Raw genomic sequence first — 13,528 nt, 5'->3', positions numbered from 1 at the left:
AAATATCTTTGAGGGTAATGTTTCTGAAGTTTGCTTGCATTTCAACAAAAATTATCACTGAGTTATGCAGAAGAATACAAATGATCTAGAATAGCATTTTTGGCATCTCATTTTTCATTTGTTTTAGTGTCAGATTGAATTTCATTTTTTTCCCAAAAAAGTTTCACCTTTGCCCACTTTAATTCCTTTAACTGCCTCTTTGTACTTCAACTCCACTCCTCACCTAAGGGCCTTGAAATGTTTTACAAGTATTAGCATATTAAAACAAGCCTATTTTGGAAGTAGGTAAGTACTGCAGAGGCACTGCACAAGTCCAGGCACAGAGATTAAATACCAGCAAGTCAGCCTCACAACAGATTAGTGGCAGTGCCAGAAACAGGATCCAGAATGCCCAACTCCAACCCTTTTCTCTCAACTTCACCTTAAGTGAAGACAGAAGACTTGGAAATAAGGAAGGGACTAACAAATGTCAGATATTAAGCATCACAATTATATGGCCTACACGAGCAGGTTCAGCAAAGGCACCTCCTGTGAGATGCTTGTTGTGCTCACAGCACAGTGTGCACTAAAACGGAGTGCTTAGTACTGACGCACACACGCTGCTGGATGCTGTACATACTGAAACAGTAAGTCAATTAAGATATCCCACTTAATTAAGTGCAACTGATTTCTTTTGAGAGACACGGCCAGAAATCCTTTCTTTAATCCTCTCCAAAATTAGTATCTAGCCACTTAAGAATTTTGGTACTGTTCCATTTGCCAATATGAAATATACAAAACATATAGCTGGCAAATCTAAAATCACCTACAGAAGTGTGTTAAGTAGAGTTTTTTGAGGTTAGGAAGAAGTTTTTAAGTTTTTAAAACCACATGCATCCTCTCTTCAAAATTTATCTTCTCTTCTAAGAAAGGTCTCTAGAAAACCAGTGGCAAGAGCCCTTGCAGGATGGGTGAATTCTTGTCACTGCTTGTTCACAAAGCCTCACATCACATACTGCAGAACTGCACATTTCCTGGTTGCATCCCCTGAATTTTGATAAGCACATCCACAAAGCCAAAAGGGTAATAAAACACCAGCTCAAACAGAGGAAAGAATGCATTTATTTGAATATAAATACATAATAGTCATCAAGTGTCAAAGTTATTTTGATATAATGTCTCAATGTTCTCTCTTACTATCCTAGGGTATTCTCAAGTCCTCAGGGAGCCTGGATTATTCAACTATATTGGGAAGTTGTCAAATCTTGAATTATCTCATGTCTGCATTTCCAGCTTGTTCCATATCATGTTCTGCTAAACATAAAAGCTCTAAATTCAAAGAGGACAGTACAGTAAGAAAGCAAAATCTATTCATAAGTAAGCCATCCAAAGTGTCCGTGCACAGGATTCAAAATGAGCTCAAACCAGGAGATTACCCTACTTAAATTTGTCTGTAATGCACATGCATCAGTCTCAACAATGAATAATAACTAACTAAACGTTCTAAAAGACGTGCCTGAGACCCCTGCTAACCCCTCAAATCTCAGTCCTCAAACCAATTCATCCTAGCAAATCTGGGAACTAAACAGAGAAATGGAGATTAAACTGTACAGACAGAAAGTTGTTTTATTTAAATATCCTCTGATGCAGAAGTACCCAACAGAGAGTTATTAAAGAACCAGCACCATTTCTAGTGCAGACCAAGAAATTTTAGAGCTTTACTTGATTCAACAGCACACAAAATAAAAATCAGTGAGATTCCTGTTAATATAATACTGGCTTCCTAAGCAAAGAAGAACAGTGAAGAAGCACTCAAAGGCACCCCAAAAACCACTATCACGTGTATGGGAATAACTGACAATAAAATATTCAAGGAATTCTGAAGCTGCAGAAACCATAGATACCATAGAAACAAACTTAAGAAGATGCAAGTCCTCCTCCACGACCTGCAGCTACAACTAAATTCTTCATATCTCAGATACTGTCAGTAAAGGTGGAAGCCCATTCTCTTCATACTTACAAATGTGAACTGGACCGACTATTGAATGGCATTAGTAACTTAGATATCCATCTCATTGATGTTGCAATATTTCCCCCCTGCTCCCACACTATTCAGTTAAAACAGACTTGTAGAAGTGTCAAGAAAGACACTGACAAAATGTTGCTTCCTACAACACTGGTAGAGCAAGAGCAAAACAGCTGACAAGTTGATCGATCTTTCTTCATTTTTAGTGGAAGCCAGCAAAAGTGAATATATTAATCAGTTTTATTTCAAAGTCATCTTTAATTCACATTTGTGACTTGAAAACAAGTCAAAATTCATCTGCAGCTTAAACCACAAATTATGTTTGAGAAATATGTGGTGTTTTTCATAACAAATGCATGAGGTTGTATTATTACATAATGAAAGTTTAAAGCTCAGGACATATTTTAACAATATAGAAAAGCTGTCTTCACTACAGCAGAGGTATAGAACAATCCAGGAATGTATTTCTGGACTCCTGGAAAGAGGCCAGTGTTGTAGACAGTGGGTGGAGAAAAGAAACTGGGGAAAGGAGATATTAGGTCACTTAATCCAAGCCCCAGTGTACACTGTTAAGCTTCATTCTCCTTAATGCAGCTTTTCTAGCAGAGAATGTTACCATTTGCACAGATTCAATTTTTACTTCTGTTTTAACAGGTTAAAAGCACTATGGAGATGAAACTCCTACATCAATTTATATTTTTTAAGTTGGTTAATTATTGGTATGTCCGTTATCCAGGAATATTGGTAAGTCAATAATGTATTACCTATCATTTTCCATTTTGTTGGTATCATCTGAGATGTCTGAGCTCTCTCCAAGCACCTTGATCAGCTCTATCATTTGTTGCCTGGCCTTGTTTCTATTTCTTGAAAGAAACTGAGTGTGGGAAGGATAAAGAGCAGTAAAGGATAATCTAGCTAAAGATAACATTACGTTGCAGGGATAAGTTTTGTCCTGGAAACTATTAAAGGTGTATTACCTCAAAAAGCCACCTGGGATGAGGCACACCCAGGAACTGCCAGGGAGCAAAAGGAAAAGAGAGAAAGGTCACACTGTATTCCAAAATCACCTTGACTTTGGCTCAGGGTTTTTCCCCTTTTTAAAGTAAGAGATGTTCTTTGTTTTAAATTCCTTTGGAATTAATATTTAAGAGTGACTGTCCAAGAATTATCTTATCCAAACTGTAACCTCTTATGTTGTTAGAAAGAAAGATTCTCCTCTACTACATAAGACTTCAGGGAGCTTGTTCATAGTGGCATCCATTTCTCACCACATGTATGTAGCAGCCTTCTGAAATCTCTCATTTCACCAGGAGGTATCAGGCAAGGTGATTCCCACTGTGCAAATAACAAAAAGCTAAACCAAGGACACTTCCATCTAAAAGTACCAGAGGAATCTATCAATACAAGGCATGCCTTTTTTTTTTTTTTTAATAGAAGTCTGCTCTTCCAGTTCCATCTCGGATCCTGGAAAATGTTTTCACCATTAAAGAACAAACAATCAGTAACTAGAAATTTAATCATACATAATAATAAAGTCTGGAACACCAAATATTTTCAATTTCCCATTCAAATGGCAATCAGATTCAAAACAGCTTTGGAATGGATATCTTCTTTCAACTACTGAACTACCCAGTCTCTCTTCTGCTGTAATTTACGACAGAATTTCGTAATTACTGGATCTCAGAATATATTTAGATACTAACCATGTCCTCACTTGAATTTCTATTAATTTCTGGCAATTACAGGAAAATATATTGGGAAATACTTGTCCTAAGTAGAAGTTGCATACAATTCAATAAACATCAGCATCTGCTCCCCTTATTCTCTTGCGTGGTTTCCTAGTATCTGCACTTATCCCACCTACTCTTGTGTAACTTGTAAAGCAATTGAATATTCCAAGAAATCCAGAGCTTCATACCTTAGTGGGATTTTTTTCTGAAGCTAAGAAAACTCTATTACATAGGTATATAGCCAGGTATATTCAAACTCCATGACAGTTCTAAAACAAAGCTTCCAAAAGACCTAACTGATGAAAGATAACATACACATCAGTTCTGATGTTTTAAATCACCGAGTTACCGAAGCCTGAAAGTATCTGAAACATCTCTTGGGTACAAAAAAAAAGTCCTATTTTTAAACACTACTACCCCCAGGCCATCAGATAAACTTCTATAACAGCAGAAAGGACAGTTATGAAATTTTCCAAAAAAAGAAAACACAGCCTGCTGGGATGACAGCAAACATGAGAAATGTCAGACTAAACATACATTTTTGAGAGAGGATGTAAGTAACTAAACAGAGCATAGAAGTGCCATCTTGTCCTTAAAGAGCATCTGCCCTGATTTGTTTTGAAAGCCTAAGATAGGCTCTACGTTGCCATGATCAGCTCAACAACTACTACTCCACCTTTCTCCTTATCACTCTTCATAGAAGCAGGAAAACAGGTTCACTGTTGACTCTGTGGTATCTGTTCCTTCTCTTCAAATATTTTCCAATTTTTATTTATTTATTTTTAAGTTTGCTTTTGTCCCCTTGTTTCCCCTTTGTATTTGAAGATACATTACAAACTGCATATCTTAGTATCTCATGCTGCTGTCCACAAGCAGGTGGTAAACCTGCTACAGTCTTGTTTTAATTAATTATTCATTCATTTTATTATTTTTGAAGTACCTCATGCCTTCTCATCACTGTTACAGAAGATTAGAGGAAAAGATCTACATGAAACAGTTATGTTACTTTCTACCATAAGAGATGAAGATTATTTTGTCTAAAGTATGAAACAACTTGTACACAGCAGGCTTTCTACACTACCCTAGTGTCAGGTGTTGCAAAAGAAATCGTCTATGCCAGTGTTTCTCTTGGCAAAACTGCTACCAAAATTAACCGGATGAAGTAAGCTGTTTTGGGATGCACAGTGGAAAACACCTTAATATTCCTTAAAGCTCAAATCTTACAGGGAAGTTTCCAAACACCCATAAAGGCTAATTCAGTTGAGCTTCAATTGAAGTAATTCTGTTTTCAAGGAAATGAAGCATTCACACTCCCCACAGACTTTTGTGCACTTTTAATGGTTCACTACCTCAATGTTATGAAGTGATTTACACACTAAGTACGTAACCTTGCTTTTAAACCTCGTCCTTAATACAGTGCTATTTATATTGTGAAGTTCAGTCCTTTAATTTCAGCTCAGGGGTAAATAAATAGTAGTTAGCGTCCACATAAGATTTTCTGCAGATTATTTCTTTGGCAACTACAAGTGAGGATAGCAACTGCAAAAAAGTATACATGACAGCTCATTTTCCTCATCTGTAGGACAAAGATCATATTTAATCTATTCAACAAGTACAGCAAGTCCTAAATAATGTTAAAGACTCTCAAAAGCAATGGATGCAAGTGAGGGACAAATCTGTGAGAGTCAAGACCCTAGAATAACATATGCTGGAAAATCAATGTGTTCTCTTTACAGAACTAAAGCAAGGAGGTATGTACACCCAGCAAGAGCATAGCCCACCCCAAATCTTCTACTTTCCTTCCTCATTTTTAGGCCAGTTAATTTGCTCAACAAAGTTTTAAAATAATCATATTTGACACAGTGTGTTATTTGGCGCTTTACTTACAGAATAAAGTTTCCTCTAGATTAAATAATTTTAAGGTAAATATCCTAGGTTGGAATGGGAGTGAGGAGAAAGTGTGGTGGTGAAGAGAACACTTGACAAAGGTTCAGTTTTGCTTCACAAGCAAAACTAGGGTGTCTTTAACAAAAAGTGACTTTTGAGTGGCAGGGTCATGGAAGGAGTTCCCTGGCAGCACCCCTCTGCCAGAGCAGGATCCAGAGCTCAACCCTTCCCTGAGGCATTAGTAAGAGAACATGTGAAGTCATCAGAAGAACCACAGGGACAGAAACAGAAAGCATGAGAGATGTGTGTAGACTTCACAAAGAATGAGGTGAGAGTGACTGGGAGCACCCCATTATACAAATATTTGATTTCAGATAAAAATTGGAGAAGCCACTGTCTACTGTACTGTGAACAGCAAGGACTGTCTGACTTCACCACAGATGGGGATGAGCTCAGGAAGTGCACCTCCCTCCATATATATATATATATTATTTTTTAACAAAAATTTGATTTCTGAAGACAATATATGTACCTGTAAAGTCAACAGCTTTCCTGATACAGACCAGTGGAAGCTGTTCTAGTGGCACATGGAAATGACACTTCTAGTTCACACACCAGCATATGAAGTTTTATACTGAACACTGACAGCTCCTTCTCAGAAATGAAAGTCTATTTTAGATTCAAAATTAAGAATATTCATCATGGTAAAGAAAAACAGAAGGCAATTTCAAAGGCATAAAGTGATTATTTTCCTCTAAGAAAGGAAATCTTAATGTGTAAGAGTTGGTTTCACATTACATTGCAGCTCTGTGATCTACCATTTAAACACAGCTCCTCTGGCCAAATCAACCCACATCATTCACAATTAGATGCTCAAAAGTCATCTGCTATTACAAGCTTTCAGTTGTAGTAGAAAGCATGAGAAAGCATCTGAGATAAGAAACAGAATGATTCACTAAGGGAGGCTCACCCAGTATATCTTAGAGAACAGGAAAATGTAGCTCAAAATTATGAAACAACTCCACATGTTGGTCATAAGAACATAGTAGAATAGTCTATTAATGGTCTTGAGGAATGGAGGTCATCTCCATGTGTCATCCCCCTGAGAGGAGAGAACCATTTAGCTAGAATGTAAGAGACAGGATTTGGCAAAAAGGCTTCACATTTACTCATTTTATACCTCTCCATCACTTCTAACATCCCATCATCTCAGCTGCTGCTGTACAAATAAGAGGAAACAGATCTCGCCCCAAAGCTTACCTGTCACACCAGATGCAAAGGCTATGCCTCCCTGCTCCTCTGGGTTGACTTACACTGCCTCATGTTCTTCCTCTCCCCTCACAGATGGGTTTCACTGCCCTGTTTACAGAGTGCTAGAAAGAACTTTGGCCTGTAGCAAGGCACACAAAACAGCCTCCCAAATCGAAAAAAATCAGTGAAGCTACAACACTGACAGTGTATCTACAGCAAAGAGGTAGAATATTTGGTATGAGGGTCCTTACCACTTTTTCTACAGAAATACGTGATGCTGTCTGGGCAGTGTATGCCCTGCACACTGAGGAAACCACAACATAACAGCAACATAAAATAAGAAAATAAATAAATAAACAAATAAATAGAAACAGGTATAGAAGTGTACTGAAAAGTTACCAGATCCAGTGTCTGTCAGAGCAGAACTGCCCTCAGAAGTCTCTGTGGCACTTTGCAGTTACACGTGCATGCAGCTCCCCAAAACATCTTTGGAAGAGTATTCAAGCTTGCTAGATCTATTCATTTCGTTCTCCCCCAAAATACTTATCCCCCACAGCATTCCTCACCTGGAACTAGTGGAAGAAGAAGGGGGATGACAAAGAAAAACTCAGAAACCTGAAGATTGTTTGGAATTTATTCCCTTGAACATTTCACACAATTGAACAAATAATGTCTTGATTCCACAGCAACAGGAAAACCAAGTAGTACATAATTTAAAGAGACACACACCCAAAACAAAAACAGGTTAAAAACAACTGCATAAATAAAAATCTTCAAAGAAGCTATACAACGGAGACATGAAGCCTTTCTGAGCACTAATTGTCTCACAAATATTTTCTGTCACCGAGTTTAATTCATTTAAACCCCCTCTATTTCTCTGAGGGAAACAGTCTCCTCAAAACAATTATTTCTGAGATTCTACTTAAAAAAAATAAAACAACAAAACACAATAAAAACAGATGTTTTAATTCTACAATCAAACGAATCCAACTCCTTTACACGATATTCTTTTTCTAAGATGCATAAACTTTTAATGAAGCTCTTAAAAGTGCCCAGAAAAATTCATATCACCCTTCAGAATATACACATGACAAACATTAAACAAATATTTCAGTGGAACAAGTCTACAGGTCTGAAAGCTAGAGAGAAAGGTGGAATCGGGAGACCTTTTGCTCCCTAGAAAAAGTGTTCTTAGCAGGATCCAGCCATGAGCATGAACTAACCACATCACTATTTTGTATATTCTTCCTCAGCCCCCAGATCTTTTTCTAGGATTGATTTTTCAGTGAAGCTCTATTAGGTCAGCTGCATCCCAGCTCTTCAGAACAAATAACCTTCCAGTCGTGCCTTTGTCTTTCCAAATGTTCTGGGATTCAAATTGCTGGTCCCTGAGCGTACTCCTTTCTTTTACACCAAAGCCACACAAATCCTGATAAGAACACTGACAAGGAACATGATGGACTGGGAACAGTCGAGCACATCTCCTAAGAGAGATTCCTGGCTTGCTATTGAGCAATGATTCACCGGGCACCGAACCTTGGTCCTAATCATGCAGCCCACGCACTCTCCTCAGCTTCCAAAAACACAGGATCTGATTCTTAAGTTTACATTTTAAATCTTCCAGCAGAGAAATAAATCTTGCATTAGATCTCTTTGGAGCTGTATGAAACCCCATAAAAGGGTTCAGTATTATGTGCCCTGTCCTGCAGAACACAACACCACCGTTACTCCAAACAAAAAACAAAACCTTCAAGGCACAGCAGAAGAGGAGCTATCTTTCCTCCCAGTTTAGTGATACATCCCAAAATACGGATGTACTTTTTTTTTTTTTTTTTTTAATTTTATTTTGGGGTGGGGAGGGGAGGGCTATGGATGTTTGTAAATGCAGAGTTTAGTGGTTTAAAATGAAGGTATGACAAACAGAGCAGTCTGTCACAGAATTAGTTAGTTTACTGGATCATCTGTGATTTAGTGTTTATAACAGACTAAATTAAAATGAACAAAACCCGAAGCTGAATAATAATGAAAAGAAGTGACCAAATGGAGGATTTCATGAAGATGTGTTTCTATGTACAAGCAAACAGTATTGCTTTGAGCTGAATCATTTTCACAAGGCATGTTCAATGTATGTTAATGGAACCGGAAAGGGGCAATGCTTATGAACAAGCTGCCGATTTATACCTAGAAATTTATACAAAATATATTTGTACTTCATTAGGCACAGAAGTAGAAGTGTGTGCAAATATTACTGTACGCATTCATAAAGACTGTGAAAATCACAGTTTTAAGATCCTTTTGAAAATGTGGCTCAGTTAACTTACTTTATAGGGTATACCATTTACAGGAAGCATTCACCGTTTTCTAGCTCTCCAAGTCAGCAAAAGAACTTCCCCTTGTAAAGTCCACCTTTGCTCACTATACACAGCAGATTACATGTTTAAGGGTCTGCCATAAAGGATTTGCTCGTAACATTGCTGAAAACTTTTAAGGCACACCCATAGAAGATTTTTTTTTTTTTAACTTTTAATATTCTTTACATATTGCACACCTGTATCATATATACTATATATTTTTGTGATTGTAAAGCAGGAGACCTAATGCCTCTACTTTGTACTTATATTTTCAGTTTTGCATACTATGGCTTATAATTGGTTTCTTAAGTCTGTCACAGGTCAAGTAACTACTGCAAAGACCTCATGTCTTGCATATTATTGCAGTATATTTTGAAGTATGAGCTTCCCTAGCAGGTCTTTTCCTTATGAAATTCCTATTGCTGAAGTGGGCAGAAATGTATTGCTGTGAGAAGACAAGCTTTGAATGGGAAACATCTTACAACGAAACATCACCACCTGAAGTCACCCCCAAGGAGCATTATCATATATCTGATATGGGTAAAGACTGTTCCAAGTCCATCTGTCAAGAAAGAGCTGAAAGTTTGAAAATATATTCTTACAGACCTTTAGAACAAATAGAAAAACAGCATTTGCATTAAAAGCACATTAAAATCATATAAAGTACCGTAAATAATATTAAAAAAAAAAATCCAAGACATGGTGGTTACAGATTATCAAAGGGTGAGACAGTTGAGAAGCATTTTTTTTCCCTTGGCAATAGCAGCAACTTTGGAACAAAGGCAAACGCAGAAGATAGAGAGAAACAGGCAGACAGAATACAGAGAAGGGTTACAGAATCTACGACAAGCATGCCACAGTTCAGCAGGACCAAAAGCATAGTAACTGCTTTTCCCAACTTCCCTTCCCAGGAGAGAACGGCATCACTCACTCAAAAGCTTGTTGTCCCTTCCCCAGTCAGTATTGCAAGAGGCAGTTTGGACATAACCTCCCTGAAAACATCCCTTGTAAACACTACATAAGATGTCACACAGGCTCTCTGGCAAACCATGCAGGACTTTCACAAAAATAGTGGTTCTACTTGACTGCTAGAAAACCTCAACTTGCTTGTCACAGGTTGTACTCTACAACTATAGTCATTACTAGGGACAGACGAAACACATTTAATGCCAGGCAAGCCTGTGGCCACCCAGGAAGGGACTGACGTCTTTAGCAAAGTTAATACATGCCAATCAGGTTAGTAACACATCACAAGAAAGTGCTTGTTGTGACCAATCTTACCTCAGCTGACCAAATACGCCGAATGTTATTTTGTGTTTGAATGAATTTTAATTACTAAGCTGGCTAAAAAGGAAGATACCAGATTTGGTGGCAGAGTAAAGGAGATAATGAGTGTACGGGGAAAAACCATGCATTTGCTTGGGATTCATTTAGCTTGGCACCTAAAAAGCAGGCCTTTTAAAAGTCATTATAATGGTCACTGAACAAGCTAATTCAGGACTGAATTTAACTCAGAGGGTATAAAATTTAAGTACAGAAAAGTTTTTGTCTTATATATTGTTGAATTGATGTTTCTGCTGTATACCTTCCTTTTGTATTCTAAGATATCTTTAGATTTCCATCAGAAATGAAACCTATGCATTCTACACTTTTGTTTTACTTATTTTATTTTATTTATTCACTTTAGAGGCAACTTAGACTCCTCATCAACATCTGCCTCACTACTGAGACTGGCTCAGATCTCAAGGTATGAGATTACTACTGTCAAATTTCATTCGGTAGCACTTTCCTGAAAGGAGGTCAAACAGTTTCAGATGTACAACCTGTTAATTGGTGAATCTACCAGATGGCTGAAGTAGAGCACTGGAAGAGCTCTGCCTCCATCTCTAATTCATGGAGGTTTTTGCTTAAGGCATTAATATACTCTTCAGTAAAAGCAGAATGCCTACAGTTTCTAACACAGTGAAGTTAATAAATTTCAGGAAAGCTTATGCACACATAGTTTGAAGTCAGGACTAGAGATATAGAGATGTGATCTTACAGATTCCCTTTGATTACTCAGAGATAGTACCATATTCTTCCACTGTATCCATGAAGCTTTGTAATTCAAAAGTTGAGGTGTTTTTTCACTTTTTTTTTTTTTTTTTTTCCCAAGCCATACAGAATTGTAAACACATTTCCAGTTTCCTGGCCTATCCAGCAAGAACTTGAGCTAAAGATAAGTACCTACAGGACATGACCGTTAAACTGACTAACGGAGAACTGACCTGCCTTTAGTGACACTGTACCTTGCTTTTAAAATACATTGCACTTAGCCTCCTCCTGGTTCTTAATCCTTGTTGAGCCAGAAATTTTAAAATACACTTGGAACCTGCTTCACAAAGAAAACTAAATCTCAGCTACAAATGGCAATTTTCTAGCAGAAAGTGGGAGAACAGCAGAGCCAGAGCTCACTCTTCTACCATTAAAGGTATTTCTGTCATGCACACACGAATGCAACATATTACACTGCTTTAAAGATGAGCTAGCTTCATCCAGCTGAGTATGCCCTATTGGACTTTGTGCACTACAAAAGACAAAGCTTTAAAAGCTCCAGAAGATTAAAAATGATGCTACAGTCAGGAACTGCTTTAGAATAGCAGCAAGCAAACAGGAGCCCTAGATTTCAAGTTTTGCTGTTTGATAAAACAGTGTCTGTTCTATTTTACTTCTCTGGAAATATCACCGTTCTTGTAATTGTGCCACCACAGCTGCCACCTGTACCACTACTACATAAGAAGAGATGGAAATATCTGATCAGTGTACAGCAAACCACGGCCTATTGTTTGTCCTACTTAGTGATCACTCAGATGTTATTCACTGAAGGCTCACTTATAAATGTAATTAAATTTGATCAGTTGGAAGGACTAAATCAGGAGAGTTTGACAGCAATTGTATTGAAAAACTAATTGATATACAGTTAAATGTTTTTTTTTCTACTTTTCATCACCAGTAGCTTTATCCCATTAAGCTGCCTTATTCTCATGAGATACTCTATGAATAATAGCTCCAAGAAATATCTATTCCATATATCTTAAAGAATATGCTCCACATAAAAATAAAAATATATTAAAAAAAAAAACAAAACAACAAAAAACTCTTCACCTTTAGAGAAAACAATTTTAATTGTCTAGCCAATAGTACAAAAAATGGAGTAGTTATCCCATCTGTCCAAGGCATTTTGCAAATGTCATTTTTCACAATGCCTTCTCTTTCCTCCATTTGCCCTATGGAAATTCCACACCAATGACAGAGGAAAGAGTGAAAGTAACTACTTGAAGAATCAACGGCACGCAGTAAGAATGAATTTCAGTCTGACTGCATTCAGTTTCCATCTTAGAAATGCTTCTAAGAATAATACTTAAAGTCAAACATAAGCATGATTTTTGTCCGCCTGTATGTTTTTAAGATCTTTTCTCAACTAGCACTGTGAAAACATTCTTTTCTCAAAGTTTTGCTAGAAAGGTGTTCTCCCTCTAAGAGCATCTGATTTAGTTTTTCCATAGTATTCTAGAACCAATACTAGAAACCAAATCTCTTTCTTACATCACTAAATAAACATTTAGGGGCTGGGTGAACGAGCATTTGTAGCAGAGACACTTCTCCCATGTTAGAAGGAATTAGAATTTTAAGTTAAAAGGCAAAAATACTTCACAGTAAGACACACACATTCACTACCCCATTTCCAAAGCCGTGGCCAGGAGCAGCACAGATTCTGGCAGTAAGGGAAGAGCACCATGACCTGCCAGCACCACAAAACTCAAGAAGTTTAAGGAATCCGATCCCATTAGCTGTCACAGATACCCAGAGTTCCAAAGGAGACACAGTCCCAAGATAATGGGATCTTCCCCATTCAAGTACCAGATTAATGAAGAAAAGCTTGGGAGAATGAGAAACCACTCCCAGATTTCAGGCAAACACAGAAATCCAGTTTGCAAGTCATTCCAGTGTATCAGAAAAACTTTTAACTTGACTAACATCAAGATACATACATTACAGACAAAGCCTCTTCATCTGGGCCCACTCAGAGGAGACCCCTAACCATGCATCTGTGTTTTCCTGGAACTATTTCAGATAACGTCCTCGAAAGTACTGAAAATCTAGGCTCTTGAAGCCACAATGCAAAATAATAATATATTGAGACTTTCACATAATGCACAAAATTCACATGGCACCCCAAAAATCACACAAGTTATACAGCTTTTTAAGTTGGGTCACATTAAATCTTACTGGTCAGCAGACTGCCCACAGAATTCCCCTAAGAT

At 37.5% G+C, this 13,528-nt stretch overlaps 1 protein-coding gene across 5 annotated transcripts in view; it reads right to left on the bottom strand.

Moving 5' to 3' along the window:
- The window catches only part of MICAL3 (microtubule associated monooxygenase, calponin and LIM domain containing 3), a 117,228-nt gene that overhangs the window by 56,715 nt on the left and 46,985 nt on the right, over positions 1-13,528 (bottom strand). The gene's annotated exons all lie outside the window — the stretch shown is intronic.

The sequence above is a fragment of the Netta rufina genome (genome assembly GCF_964035555.1).
Source record: "Netta rufina genome assembly, chromosome: 1".
Taxonomy (NCBI): Eukaryota; Metazoa; Chordata; class Aves; order Anseriformes; family Anatidae; genus Netta; species Netta rufina.
Note: the sequence above shows the minus strand (reverse complement) of the source record. Positions and strands in the feature narration are given on the sequence as shown.